At 41.3% G+C, this 14,282-nt stretch overlaps 1 protein-coding gene across 2 annotated transcripts in view; it reads right to left on the bottom strand.

The window, feature by feature from the left end:
* The window catches only part of LOC125906329 (seizure 6-like protein), a 109,548-nt gene that overhangs the window by 60,926 nt on the left and 34,340 nt on the right, over window positions 1-14,282 (bottom strand). The window lies entirely within an intron of this gene.

Here is a 14,282-nt window from a genome sequence, read left to right on the forward strand (position 1 = left end):
TAAAGCTGTGGTTAACGCCTGGTTAGGTTTAGGCACAAAAACACTTGGTTACAGTTAGGCAGTAGCACAATCACTGCAGGAAATGCCACTAATGTCTTGTTGAAAAACAACCAGTTTTGTTGTGTGTTGGTCTCAAACAGAGGTCTGCAGCCTGGCAGCCGTCTCACCTAGTTTTCACGCTCCGACCACCCCCTCCCGATGACAAAGTCAGTTCATATGTATGTAATTTGAACTACATCACTTTAGAAACACTGATAAGATACGTATGAAACATACAAGTGTAGCATATCTGTGGTTTGCAAAAATGTACAATGCCAACATTTTCATCTGCTGACTGGGCTGAGACAAGATGAGAAAAGACAAGATACCATGAAATAAGCCAGCAAATGAATACAGATAACTCATGGATTGATTACTGAATGGGCTGCTGGGCACAGGCCCAGGGGCCAAAAGTGTCAGGACTCCGGGCCCTCACCCACAAAGAGACACATATTGACCAGGAAGTGACTCAAAAAGACCACAAAGGAACTTGACTACAAAAGACGGTTTCAGAATAGCTGCGAAGAGACACACAGAGACTCACAGCAACTAACAAAAGGGGCAAAGCAACAACAAACAGACGCAAATTATTAGCAATTAGAATTACTGCCCTGCAGTTGTATGCTTCCATGGACCACTCAAGTTACAATTACAGTTTACATCCATGTCTGTGAAAACATGGACGCTTCACAAACATCTTCCCCCGGCAGCACAGAGGATCTATACAATCAGCACAGTTTCATGGTTAGTGTCACCAATTCAGTATCTGACCAAATGTCTCCACATAAATGTGTCATTTATGTGAAATATTGTCATAATTAGCATACTAATTCTTAAGTTATGGTCCAAACTATATTTTGTGCGGTCACGATGACTTTTGACCATCATGGGTGTTTGTGCCAAATTTGAGGAAATTCCCTCAAGGTGTTAGGGTCAGGGTTACATCGATATTAGATAATGCATTAATGAGAATAAGATGGATACAAGGTCACAGTGACCTTGACCTTTAACCACCAAATTCAAATCAGGTAATCCTTGACTCGAAGTGAATGTTTGTGCCAAATTTGAAGGAAAAAAAATCCTGAAGGCACAGGCAAAAATATCGTGTCATTAGAATGAGTCAGAGGAGGTCGCAGTGACCTTTGACCTATGACCGCCAAAGAAAAAAAAAGTGGACCATTGAGCCTAATTTGAGAGATTCCCTCAAAGAGTTCTTTGAGATATTGTGCTCCCGAGAATGGAACGTATATCTATCTATCTATCTACATATATATATATATATATATATATATATATATATATGTGTGTGTGTGTGTGTGTGTGTGTGTGTATATGTTGTATATAAGTGGATGAACAACCTGAAAAAACATAATCCTTCCGGCCACAGATATTGCTAGCGCTGAGGCGTAAACACTGATTTGTAATGCAAAACTGCTTTATTCAGTGTTTTTACTGGTTTTAATCACCTGGTCTGTTTGTTTAGGAGAGAACATTTAAGAAGAACCTGAGAAAAAGAAGAACAAACTGAACCTTTAAGAAGAAAATTACAAGAAAAAAAGCAACAGTGGTGTGATGTGGTAATTAGCAGCAAATCCACTTCTAGTATGGCAGTGTGTTTTGTTCCCAACAAAGCATTTTAAATTTACTTGATGCCTCTGATTGGCTTATTCTTACAGAAACAACAGCCAAGGCTCATGGGTATTATCATAGCACTAGTTAGGGCTATCCGCCATGAGAAAATGACAAACAAAACATGATATGTCAGAAACAAAATGGAAACAATTAAAGCTGGTGGTCGCATGGGGTTGTTACTTTATCCATTATGATCTTGTGTTTCTATGTTAAGTAACGTCAAGGATATCGTTCAAAGGAAAATTATAATACAGAACGGGGAGAAAGACTTCCACTTTGAGCGCACCGACCCTCTCAGACTAAACAAGACAGTTTGTTGCCTGAGCAGCACTTTTGTGGTTTTGTTATCTTTATTGTGTTGACAGAATTTTCACGAAAGCGTTGCTGGCTGACAATCCTTTGTCCATAATTGGTCTCCTGTGTGTGTGTGTGTGTGTGTGTGTGTGTTTGCAAATTTGCATTCACTGTGCCTTTGTTTTGTTGTTGCACTCATCCCAATTACCTTTTTCATAGCAAGAGGGTCATCATGTGACTTTGAACCAATCTAAACAATGATGTGTTATGAGAGGAGACACATGAATACAGATGGACTGAGGTGGAATAAGCAGAATTATAATGAGCTGCATGTTTGATCAACTGAACCCAAATATGTAACCACACTAAATGACTCCATAGTCTTTTCTGATGGAATTTAAAAGGCCTGCCGAACATATTGTATAATTAATTTCCTGTCATGTATCAGAAAAATGTGCTGACAGCTTCCATAGCTGTGCTTCTGCTACCTGAGTATTTCGGTTCGCTCATCAGATGAATAATTAAAGCCCAGATGTTGTGAAGTCCATTAAAGCACAGATTATGTCTATATCCCCCCATCGCAGTTTTCAAGATTAATGTGCTCCGTTTAGTTTCTGGGCAGAAGACAATAGATAGGTTGATGAGCGCTGACAGACTTGTGGCATTTTTGAGGTTTGTTTGATGGAAATTTGCTGTGACATACACTGTTGTGACAGACACAGTTTGATGGGGCATTCAGCTTTTTGAGAGGACTGTCAGACAAGAGGCTTGTCACTCAGTGCACGGATAAAACTGAAAAATAAGTGATTTAATAAAAAGATAATGACAAGGATGAAACATGGAAATAAACAGCCTTAAAAATAAGAGTTACATAACTGCTTAAAATCAGCTGTTATATTGATGTTTTTCTTCTGAACAGAGATGAAAACAGAAAATTTCAAAATGTAGGAAGATGCCCCCCTTAAGAGCAAAGTTATTTTTCAGTTAAATTAAAAAGTATTTGGATCTCAGCTCAGTATGTGCAGGATGATGAAGCAAACCAACACACCGTTGGGAGAAACAAATTAGTAGAGCAGACAATTTTGTTGTTATAGCACAAAAAAGAAAATCTTGCCTCAATTGTTGGGCACGACACCCTTTGCCTGAGGCAAGAAGCTCAAAACAAGCCATCTAACTAAAGAAAACAAACTAAAAATGCAACCCTGATCCATTAATGGACTGTTCAGAAGGTGTGTAGCCTTTCCTTTAGGTTAATTGTTTTTATTTCAGGATGTCTTTGCTAAAAATGATGGCTAATTCTAGATAGATAGCAATGCTAATGATTGCTAGCTAGCAAGCTAACAACACTAGCAAGCTGTTGATACTACAATACCAAGTCCTACAGGCTACTACTATATGTAGATATGAATTATATGAAGTCACATATTACTTTAAACTAGAAAATCTAACTAAATAATATTTTGAGGCAGGAGCCCCCGGGATTTTTGTCCCCTATATGGAGTTTTGTTCACATCAGGCTTGATAGACCCTTTGAGGGTCAACGTCACAATGACATCATTTTATTAGCTGGGGCAAAACCTGCCTCTCCCCCACACGGCTGTAGGCTACATAGGAGTCTTAAAATGTGTTTGTCTTGTTGTGTTATTGGGAGCCAGAATAGAAGGAGTCATGGCTCAAAACCAGCCGCCACTGCCGTCAACAAAAACAAAGACAACTATGGTTAAATGTGATAAGACCAAAGGACTGGACGGAGGCCATCATCAAAAATGCTCACATGTGCAGCGCACACTTCATATCAGGTTAGGTAAAAAGTATTTCCTGTTGTAGGGATGAATAAGGTTATGTGTATTAAGGGTTATCATGTCCACCTCATCAGAAACTGGGGAGGGATTAAGAGGAATATTGGATTTCTCTGGAATGCTAACTTTTAGCACATTAGCTAATGTTAGCTTTGATAGAAAAACAAACGAGAGGAAACCATTCAAGTGTCGTCCTCCTTTGTAAGATTGGCTTCCTGTGACATCATCCATCCACTGAGTGAGAGCATACGGGTCGGCCAGTCTGGTCCCGTTGGTCAGTGTTTACTTATTCAAGTAACGCTCACGGTTCCAAAGAGTGAGTGACCTGACACGGTGTGGAGAATTGTTTCGCCTCCAGCTGAGCCCCGGCCACCAAAAAATGTCATGCTGTATTTATTCATATTTGTGCGAAAATTTGTTGTGAGGTCACAGTGACCTTGACCTTCAACCACCAAATTCTCATCACTTTATTCAAAAGTCCAAGTGGACGGTTGTGCCAAATGGTAAGAAATTTCCTCAAGGCTTTCACGAGACGGACACAGACACAAGGTCACAGTGACCTTGACCTTTAACCCCCAAAATCAAATCAGGTAATCCTTGACTCAAAGTGAAGGTTTGTACCAAGTTTGAAAAAAAAAAAAATCCCTCAAGGAATTCTTGCGATATCATGTCACAAGAATGAGACAGACAAGGTCATAGGGACTTTTGACCTATGACCACCAAAATCTAATCAGTTCATTAAGTCGTTGTGGACATTTGTGTCAAATTTGAGGAAATTTCCTCAGGGCCTTCTCGAGACTGAGGCGGACACAAGGTGACAGTGACCTTGACCATTGACCACTAAAATGTAATCAGGTAATCCTTGACTCAAAGTGAACATTTGTGCTAAATTTGAGGATCAATATCAAAGATATTGAAGATATTGTGTCACAAGAATGAGACAGATGAGGTCACAGTGACCTTTGACCAATGACCATCACAATCTAATCAGTTCATCATTAAGTCCATGTGGATATTGGTGCCAAATTTTGGGCTATTGCTGGTGCATTTAAACATAATTAGTGTCTCCTTCTGGCTTTCAGTTGTCAGTGTGGTTTAATCATTGTCCAGTTTTCCATGTACAAAAGAAAACCATTCATATGAAATATCTGTTTGTTAAGAGGACTTCCTACAACCTAAAAGCATCAGAGACCATTAAAATATATAGAGTAGCCCTCTCACACATCTAACTGGACCCTATCAAGCTTTGTATCTTAGATAACAGCATCAACCATCAGGCTCTGTGTACTTTGAGATATTATCTTGAAACATTTGGATCTCATCTAAAGTGCTATCAGGAGCTGTGAGTTTGCAGATTTTTATTCCACTCCAAGACAACAGAGCAGCTGATTTCAGTGATCAGCACCTTCAATCAGAGGGGAGGAAATAATCAGTGAAATTAGCCACCGCTTGTTTTCCAAACCAACCAAACATTAATAGAGCTCGCAGAAAAGCACCATGAGGCGAGGAGTAACGAGGGGTGATAATGCTGCAGGATAATAGCGGATAATAGAGCAGAAAGGGTCATATGACACAACTGGGACGAGGAAAGGACCAGTGAACAGATTAAACACTTTGAACCTAATAAGGTGGGACTGTCGCCACGGCTGGAAGACGAAGGTCCGGAGCGCTGGCAGAAACATAAACTTGCTGCCTGGGTGGTCAAAGATAACTACCCAACACTACACAGCAGGACACAGCGTGAGGATATCTGTTTGGGTGCAAAATAAATCACAGTCTGCCTAATGTACCTAAAAATGCCAAGTCCCTTTTTTATTCTGCAGAATGAAAAAAAAATCTGCAGGAAAATCTGACAGTCACAGTCAGAATTGGTGCAGTCTGTTTTCAGCCCACTCATCTCAGCGTTTAAATGAAATTAAAGTGCATGTTTTCTGTTGCCTAAAGGAACATATCTGCTCTGCTTCTCTCCTGAGAAAGAATCAGAAAGCAAAGGAAGACATTTAGGCTATATTTGATATCTTTTGGTTTTATGATGACTAATGAAAAGACAGGAGCTCCCCACAAAGTTTTATTTGACACACACAAGACTTAAATGCTATTTTGTGGATAATAGACAGGGTCTGTTGCGGCGTAGGCTCTAAAAAGACACAGAGCCTACCCTGTAAGTACGGCGTCAATTTGACGTAGAAGTATAAATCCAGCAATAGAAAGTTTGCTGCTTTCCGGTCAGGATAACGCCAGTCTAGTACCCTGGAGCTGGGGTTTGCACTGGCTGGATTCAGGTTGCTGCTGACTGGGGGTCTATATCTAGAGCTGCTGCCCACTCTCCTCCCAGCAAGGTGGTTTGTAGCAGCGGGGAGTGAAGCAGAGGGCAAACTATGATTCGATGCTCTCGCTAATTAATGTTAGCTACATAAACGTGAACGTGAAGCCACAGTCGCATCAACATATCTGCTTTGTAAATCACGTTTTTCTTTGAGAAAGTCTCTAAAACCAAAGGGAGATATCTATACTTTAGATATTTTGGTTCATGATGGTGCCCCACAGTTTTTGCATTGACTTGTCAAAATGCTGACAGCTCTCCAGTTCTTGTATTATTTTAACTGTATGTTTCCTGTAATAGGCTAATGGTAAAGCACTTGTAAATGTACGTGTTTATTTACGCTTGACAATTTCTGACCATTTGTGCGCCCAATGCGGTTGGCGCAACCCTGGTGTGAGCTGGTGGCCAACAGCAGCTACAGGTCTAACCTGTGTAATGGCAGCAACAGAAAGTTTGCTGATCCAAAGGGGAGTCGGGGCTGTCTGATACCCTAGAGCTGGTTTTTGGGCAAGCTGGATTTGAGTTGCTGCTGCCTGGGGGTCAGCCTCCAGAGCTGCTGCCCGCTCTTCTCCCAGTAAGGAGGTCTGTATTGACGGGGAGCGAGGCAGAGGACACGCTATGATTCAAGGCTCTTGCTAATGTTAGCCACGTAAACGTGACCTTGGAGCCGCAGCTGTGATCCTTTGGCTCTGGTTTGCAGAAGGCTAAATTATTAGCAACATTTTCTCTCCATCTATGAAACACTTCACCAAAACTGACGAGTGATTTGTTTCATTATTGTCAAACTCTCTTTCTGATACATCCATCTTCCTTTTTGGGTTGCTTTGCAGTGTAGGCAGCTGTTACCAATGCTGGAATAGCAACTTTCTCTGCAGGATTCTCCACCACTGAATCAGGCTTTCACCATCTGAAGCGACGTGCACACGCATCTGCATTCGTAGAACAGCAAATAGGGATGTCCTCTCTCTGAAATGACCTCCGATTGGCCTTGTCATAGATTTTCTACAGCCTGAAAACAGAGCCAAGATGAGGTGCAGAAATCTAGTGTTCTCTCAGACCACTTCAATTACAATAGGCTGAAAGTTTATTATGGGATTTTTGCCCAATGAAGCCAAAATTAAACTGTCTACCCAAGCTTTAATAAGAAAGGTAATAATAAAAATATATTGCTGTGGTCACTATGAGGGTATAGTGCAGTATGAGGCCACTAATTTAGTGGAAAACAAATTAAATACGTTGTCAGTGAACATTTTGCTGATACAATTAGTATCAACATTTTTGCTACCTGCTAGGTATGTTACTTAGCTACATTTCCTCATTATGTTAATGGAAAACATGAATCAACATTACCCTAAAAAATATATTTGTGGTTTTAATTTAGTTGTATATAAACTTAATTTCTCGGCGACAGGGCTGCATGGAGGAATAAGAGCCAGAGTTCTAACCTACATCTTCCAGCTTATCCAGGACATTTCTGCAGGCACTTAATAACATTGTTAAACGAGAATGACTCAGTTTGTATATATGGGCCAAAACAATCTGCAGCTGCATACGTGAAAGGTCACTGTGCCATCACACGAGGCTGTAACTACTCTGAAGATACACCCTTCTGTTTGGGGAAGCCTTGATGTCTGCCGTTTCAAAGGCCTATGGAATAAGTTGTGCGGGGACTCGGCGGGGTGCAGCCATACCTGGGTGACCTCCTGATCACAAAGAAGGGATGAAAGGGACCACTTGCTGGTCCTTGACAAGAGTTTCCTAGAAAATGGCAGCATGTACTGTAGCTCATAATAATCAGGACAGTTGTGCCTATTTCAGGACATCAGACGAGAGATTTATTGATTCTGAGAGTCCTCAAAAAGCCCAATCTGTGGTGACAGCCACAACAAGAACAAGTCTTAGTGGCATTACTGAGGATGTTCAGAGTGTTCATGGAACAGATCCTGCAGAAAGCTACACACTCATAAATCTGAAGCAATCTTTTTATTTCAAGTTCTAGAGATCGATGTGTTGGTACATTGCCTCCTTCAGGATGAGGACGGCCTTCCTAGTTTTATCCTGCAGACAATGTGCCAAAACATAAACCTCTACAGCTTATATATAAGATGCTATATCAGAGTTTCAGACACTGTGTACTGAGCGGTTTTCTTTTTCTATGCTGTAGTGGAAACAAAGTCCACCAACAGTAAAGTGAAGTGATTCCAAGTTTAGGCTAACGTTAGCGGCTCTGCTCAGCTCTTTATTGGACAAATCAAAGTATATGATAATGAAAAAACACAGACTAACCCTTGGGGTTTGCGGCCAAGCGAGGTAATAAGTCTGTGGTAAAAAAAAATCTGAGTGGTTATACATATTTTCTTATTGCACAGAGACAGGCTTGTGCTTGTTTTGTTTTTGAGAAGCCAATATTTGTTGTTTTATTGTGGATTTTTGTATTAAATGTTGTATTTGTTGCATTTTAAATGTGTTTTGATTGGCCAGGTCTCTCTTGTAAAAGGGATTTTCAATTTCAATGGGACTTCCTAGTTAAATAAAGGTCTCGCTACATTAATGTCATCACGACATCAACATGTCAGCATGTGGCCAGTGTAGTAGTGAACATCCCTGAGAAACATTGTCCACCCTGCAGGGATTAGCAGCAGGAAAACAAAGTAAAAATTAAAGTGATACTTTGTTGATTTTAAACCAGCTTTGTATCAAAACAATGTGGGCAGTATGTGTACATGAACTTCAGTAAACTTCCCTCCATCTAACCAGTGCGTAGATATCCCTCTTTGTCCCCCTTCCCTCCTCTCGGGCTGTTGTCGATTTTCATATTGCCCGCCACCCATGGCGCCAACATGGACGCAAACAGTATAGAAGCAGATCAAGAGACACACTTGCCCCTCTGTTTCAAACTTGGACCAAATCCGATCAAATGGCAAAACTAGGCACTGTTGATTGAACATATAACAAGATTATGTTACTGCATTGTCTATTTCTTGCCCATTATGTTTTTGGAAACATATTTTAGTGCCATGTTTCGCAGAGTTTGTGATCAGAGAGTGGGCGCCACACTGTTTCCTGCACAATGAAAACGGAGGCTGAAAAAACAGAAATACAACTGAGAAACAGTAAAACTAAACAGCGCTGATCATATTACAGCTACTACAGGGCATCACTTACACAAATAATGTAAGCATGGGTCATAATAGAGTGCTCCAAGGATGACATTTTTCTGTAAGGTGACGCCAAAGTTAGCATTGCACTGCGCACTGGTTCCCTCGTCAAAAAGCCTATGGGATTTTTCCATTGGATTTTTGATTATTGCAGAAAATAAGCTCTGTGGTGAGCAACCGTTTATGATACTGTTTTGTTCAGTAAAATAATCTTCACAAATGAACTCAACTTTAATGATTTCTGAAATGTAAATGCAATTGCCATGAGTATAAAGCTGACGTTAGGCTATAAATGTACTATAATACAGTTGCATGACTTAAAGGGACATTGTGTAACATTTTCAGTTGTTTACTGGAAAAAATTGATGCCTGCATTCATAAATTTGTCATCATTGGTGTACTATTACCTCCACCAATAATCTGACTTATTCTCGTAAAAGGAGAATTTCGGATTTGTTTGTATATTGTGTGGGTAACTCGTCTGGGGGGTTCCATAACATTTCGCCATCTTTAGAATACATCCGCCAGCAGGGGACATGCAGCCCCAGCTTAAGCGCTCAAGACGTGATTGGTTTGTTTCGATTTACACCCGCCCCAACAGTCCTACGTAGTAAACACAGCCAGCATGGTGAGGTCTCGTGTGTCTGTGTAGGAGCCTGAATGAATACTCCATGTAGTATCGGATGACATGGTTTCATCAATGTTATCATAGTTTTTTTTGGTACACAACTCATTAGCTCTACAACCGATACTCAACCTTAGTTGAGTGATCATCAGGTCTTTTCTGTAGTGGAATTAACATCATATAATCCACGCGTACTCTTATTGTGATGGCCCACCAGCAGATGTAGCCATGAAATACAATACTTTTAAATGCAATATTTATTCATTATGCAAAATAAGAAAAAGCATGTTGGCTGGCTCCGAAAATTCATTTTAAAGCCAATATTAGCCGACACAAGGACGTCCCGTATCATCTTGATGATGGAGTACACATAAAAACTTCAAAGTTCACCAGTGGGGTATTTACTGACGTAATTTAATGCAATAGAGTGTGCCAGGGCTGACGTCAAAACCCGGAAGTTTAGCATCGCACTGGTTCCTGGAAGAGAAAGTGAAGGTGATTTTTGCATTGCGTTTTGGATTATGTCAGAAAATAAGCTCTGTGGCTAACAATCTTATGATACTTACAGGTTTTGTTCAGCGGGATAATCTTCACATATGAACACCTTTCATACCACATTTGGAGCTTAAATGCGATCGCCAGAAGTAAAAAGCTAACGTTAGGCTTTAACGGACTTCATGACTACTCCACGGTCGCGTGACTCTTGACGTCACCGCCACTAAGCTTTCAACTGATTTCGGCGGCTTTATTCTAAAAACATTGTATAATGGAGAAATCGGACTGTTTAAGCTAAATAAGAAGCTGTAATGGCAGACTGCCAGCACTCTCGCCTGTTCGGGGGTGATGACGTTTAATGTCCCCGACAGGGTTTGTAGTCGTATTGAGCAACTTGTTAGCAACCGCCTTTTTTACGACACGTAAAAGCTTCAAAATTCACAAGTAGGGTATTTACTGACGTGTTTTATGTCGTAGAACAAAACCTGAAACTCGCTTAAGCTTTTGTTAACCACAGACCTTATTTGAGGCATTTTACCAAAATCCCATTCAAAAAACGTATTGACTTTTAGACGAGAGAACCGGAAGTGCTAAAAGCGCTAACGGAGTTCCAGGTTTACTGGCACACTCTATAGAACAAAATGTGAAAGTCTCTTAAGCATATGTAATCCACAGACCTTAATTCAGCCATCAAACCAAAAACCCTTTGACTCTGAGACGAGGGAACCAGGAGTGGTAAAATGCCAAGTCATTTCCATGTTTTAGGACTCATTTCTGGGGCGCTCTATAAGCTGCTTGCTCAGTCAACCTATGTGATTGTTTTTACAATTACTGCTGGCTGATTAAAAAAAGGAAGCCAGATTGTTGATCATTCACATAATTATTCGGGTGCTGCAAACTCCTTCAAACTTACTGTCAAAACACAACAGATCTGGCAGAAATTTGGCAGACTGTAAAATCAGTAAGGGGGCGACTCTCTCCAGTCAGTGTGTGTCCAGCTTTATGTGGAGTTTAGTGTCCCTGACCACACTCACACATGCAAATGGACTCAACTGCCAGTCTGGCACTTTTTGGACCATTATGCTCGCTGGTTTGAATTCTCCGAAATATGCAGGAAATGAGCTGTGGCAGAAGTGACTGTGAAATGCATTCTGTTTCATCACTGTTGATGGTGGTTTGCTATCAGATGGATGATTGAAGCCATGAATATTAGATGCCAGGAATTTCATTAGACGCCCTCATTGCCTTTCTCTGTCTTGCCTCCATTTGTAGGTGCAATGCTGCTTCTCATTCTCCGTTAATATACCCAGACACAAACACGTCTCGCCGAGGAGTCCAGGCTACCTTAAACATCACACGCTGGCGAAGCGGTGCTCACCACATCGCCCTATTAGCAACGTTTAGTGTCTGGTGTGTGTGTGTGTGTGTGTGTGTGTGTGTGTGTGTGTGTGTGGTACGTGCTGCTTCTCTCAAATTAACTGGTAACTGCAGGAGGAAAACAACACCGACTCTGTGTCTGTTTATTTGACTGAGGAGGTGAGCGCTGTGAGAGGAGCAAGAGAGTGAAATGGAGGCAGAATTCAATAGTCCTCAGTGACTGCAGACTTTCATTGCCACTCCAACACAATCAAGTCTGAGGCTGTAAAGCAATGTCAAAAAAAGGTTTCAACGGCGCTGAAAGGGGGGAACCTGACAACAATGAAGATTGGCTCCTCTGTGTTTTTGTGCGAGTATATTTGTGTGTTTTCTCCACTGCGCTAAAATACAGAGAGAGAAGCTCATCCTTTTGTTTTCTTTGTTACTCGGTTTAATTTGTATTCCGTGAGTTGGTGGCTGTTTAAAGGTGCTTTATCAGACCCGTGACTGGCAGCTACTGTATCTGGAATACATTCCCTGTCTACCATGTCCGTTCCCCATGGAGACTCACTGTGATAACCACACACACACACACACACACAAACACAAACACACAGCACGACTCAGCCGTCTGAATGCTGCACAGATGGTTTTTGGCTACATTAACAACACATCAGTTATCATTTCAGGTGCAGGAAAACAAGTCTTGCTGTGAGCACGTCATGTCTGGTTTGAACTAATCAAATTAAATCAAATAGTATTTCACTTTATCGCAACTTAGGTGTCATTTTTATTGTTCTGACCTTTATCTTTGATGTAAATTATGACAAAAGTGTCAGTGCCGGTGGTCCAGTATATCCCAGGGCTGCACTGGTTCTCTTCCAGTAAATGGACTTGCACTTGTATAAGCGCCTTTCTATTCTTCTGACCGCTCAAAGCACTTTTACACTACGTCACATTCACCCATTCACACACACATACGCTGGCAGCTGAGGCTACCATACAAGGTGCCACCTGCTACTCAATAACCATTCACATGCACTCACACACTGGGAGCACTTTGTGGTTCAGTATCTTGCCCAAGAATACTTTGATTTGCGGACAACCTGCTCTGCCATCAAGGCCATAGTCTCACTTGCTGTCTCAGCCTCTATTCATCACCAAACTAAATGGAATCATCACAACCTCATCCTTATTAGCTCTATCGCATTTGATTGGGAGTTACTCAAGAACTGACCATTAACTAATGGTTTGTAACTCATTCGTTTCTTGTGTACCTTAGGGTGCTTTCACACCTGCCCTGTTTCATTCGGTTCAGTCGAACTCAAGTTCGTTTGCCCCCTCAGTGCGGTTCCTTTGGGCAGGTGTGAACACAACAATCACACTCAGGTGTGCACCAAAACAACCAGACTGAGACCATCTTGAAGAGGTGGTCTCAGTCCGGTTCCAAATGAACTCTGGTGCGGTTGGTTTGTGGTGAGAAGGTGTTCTGACCTGGATGTGAAGCAACTGCAGTCACATGACACATTGTTTGGGTTAAACATGAGCATGTTACAGTCCTGGAGGATTATTAATGTGCACCTCCTCCTGTACTGCCTTAATATGCACATTCAGCACATCCAATGCATCAAAACATTGTTTTCTAGTTGGAGCCGCGCCTCGTTTTCAAACTGTATGCTTTGACTAAAATGAACAATGACAGCAATACAGTCCACGATGAGCAGCGCTAAAATCAACCTGCGTAGTTGTCCCTCCATTGTGACATTAGAAAGTGTCACATTTATCTTGCAAGTGTACTCTTCTTCAACGTTTGCTTTACTTCCTGGACTTTTCCCACATGGAAATTCTGACCAATCAAGAGCAGCTTTCTCACACAAGGCATTTGATCTGGTCCGCTTGTAAATGCTGCCGTGAGAACATGAACCAACTCTAGGCAATTATACAACTTTGGTACAAAATTAGTCCCTGATTCAGACCAAAGGAGACCACTCTAGGGCTGAAAGCAGCCTTATTATAACGTGTTACCGTAACCAGTCCAACCAACGAAGGCAACACATACCTGCCAATCAGAGGGGGAGTAGGGTGAGTCATGGCTTTGCCATCCTAGAAAATATAAAGTTTCTGTAAACGACAAGAACAGTGTGTTGGCGTTTCTCCATCATAGTTGGGGATGTGAATGGAAACATGTCCAACATGCTAACGCACGTTTGACGGCATCACCCACATGTGACAATCACTAGGACGAGGAAAACAACAAACCAGAGCCAAACTCCTTATCTCTGCTGCTTCATGCAGCCTGAAGACACAAGAGCAGAACAGGATGAAACAAGTTCTGAAGCAGTTGGTATTGACGCTGGCACATAGCCAAGGTGGAACTAACTGTAACACTCCTCCTGATGCACAAGTTTTATTTCTTGTTATTCTATTACTCTGTGTTTTAATTTACATCATAAGAGATGTTTTTCATAGATATTTACAGGTGTGGAATTACCTAGAATTACCCACCGAACCCATAGAACATTTTTAGTAAGGAAAATGGAAGAATAGAGTGGCACAAAAAC

The sequence above is a fragment of the Epinephelus fuscoguttatus genome, linkage group LG18 (genome assembly GCF_011397635.1).
Source record: "Epinephelus fuscoguttatus linkage group LG18, E.fuscoguttatus.final_Chr_v1".
Lineage (NCBI taxonomy): Eukaryota > Metazoa > Chordata > Actinopteri > Perciformes > Serranidae > Epinephelus > Epinephelus fuscoguttatus.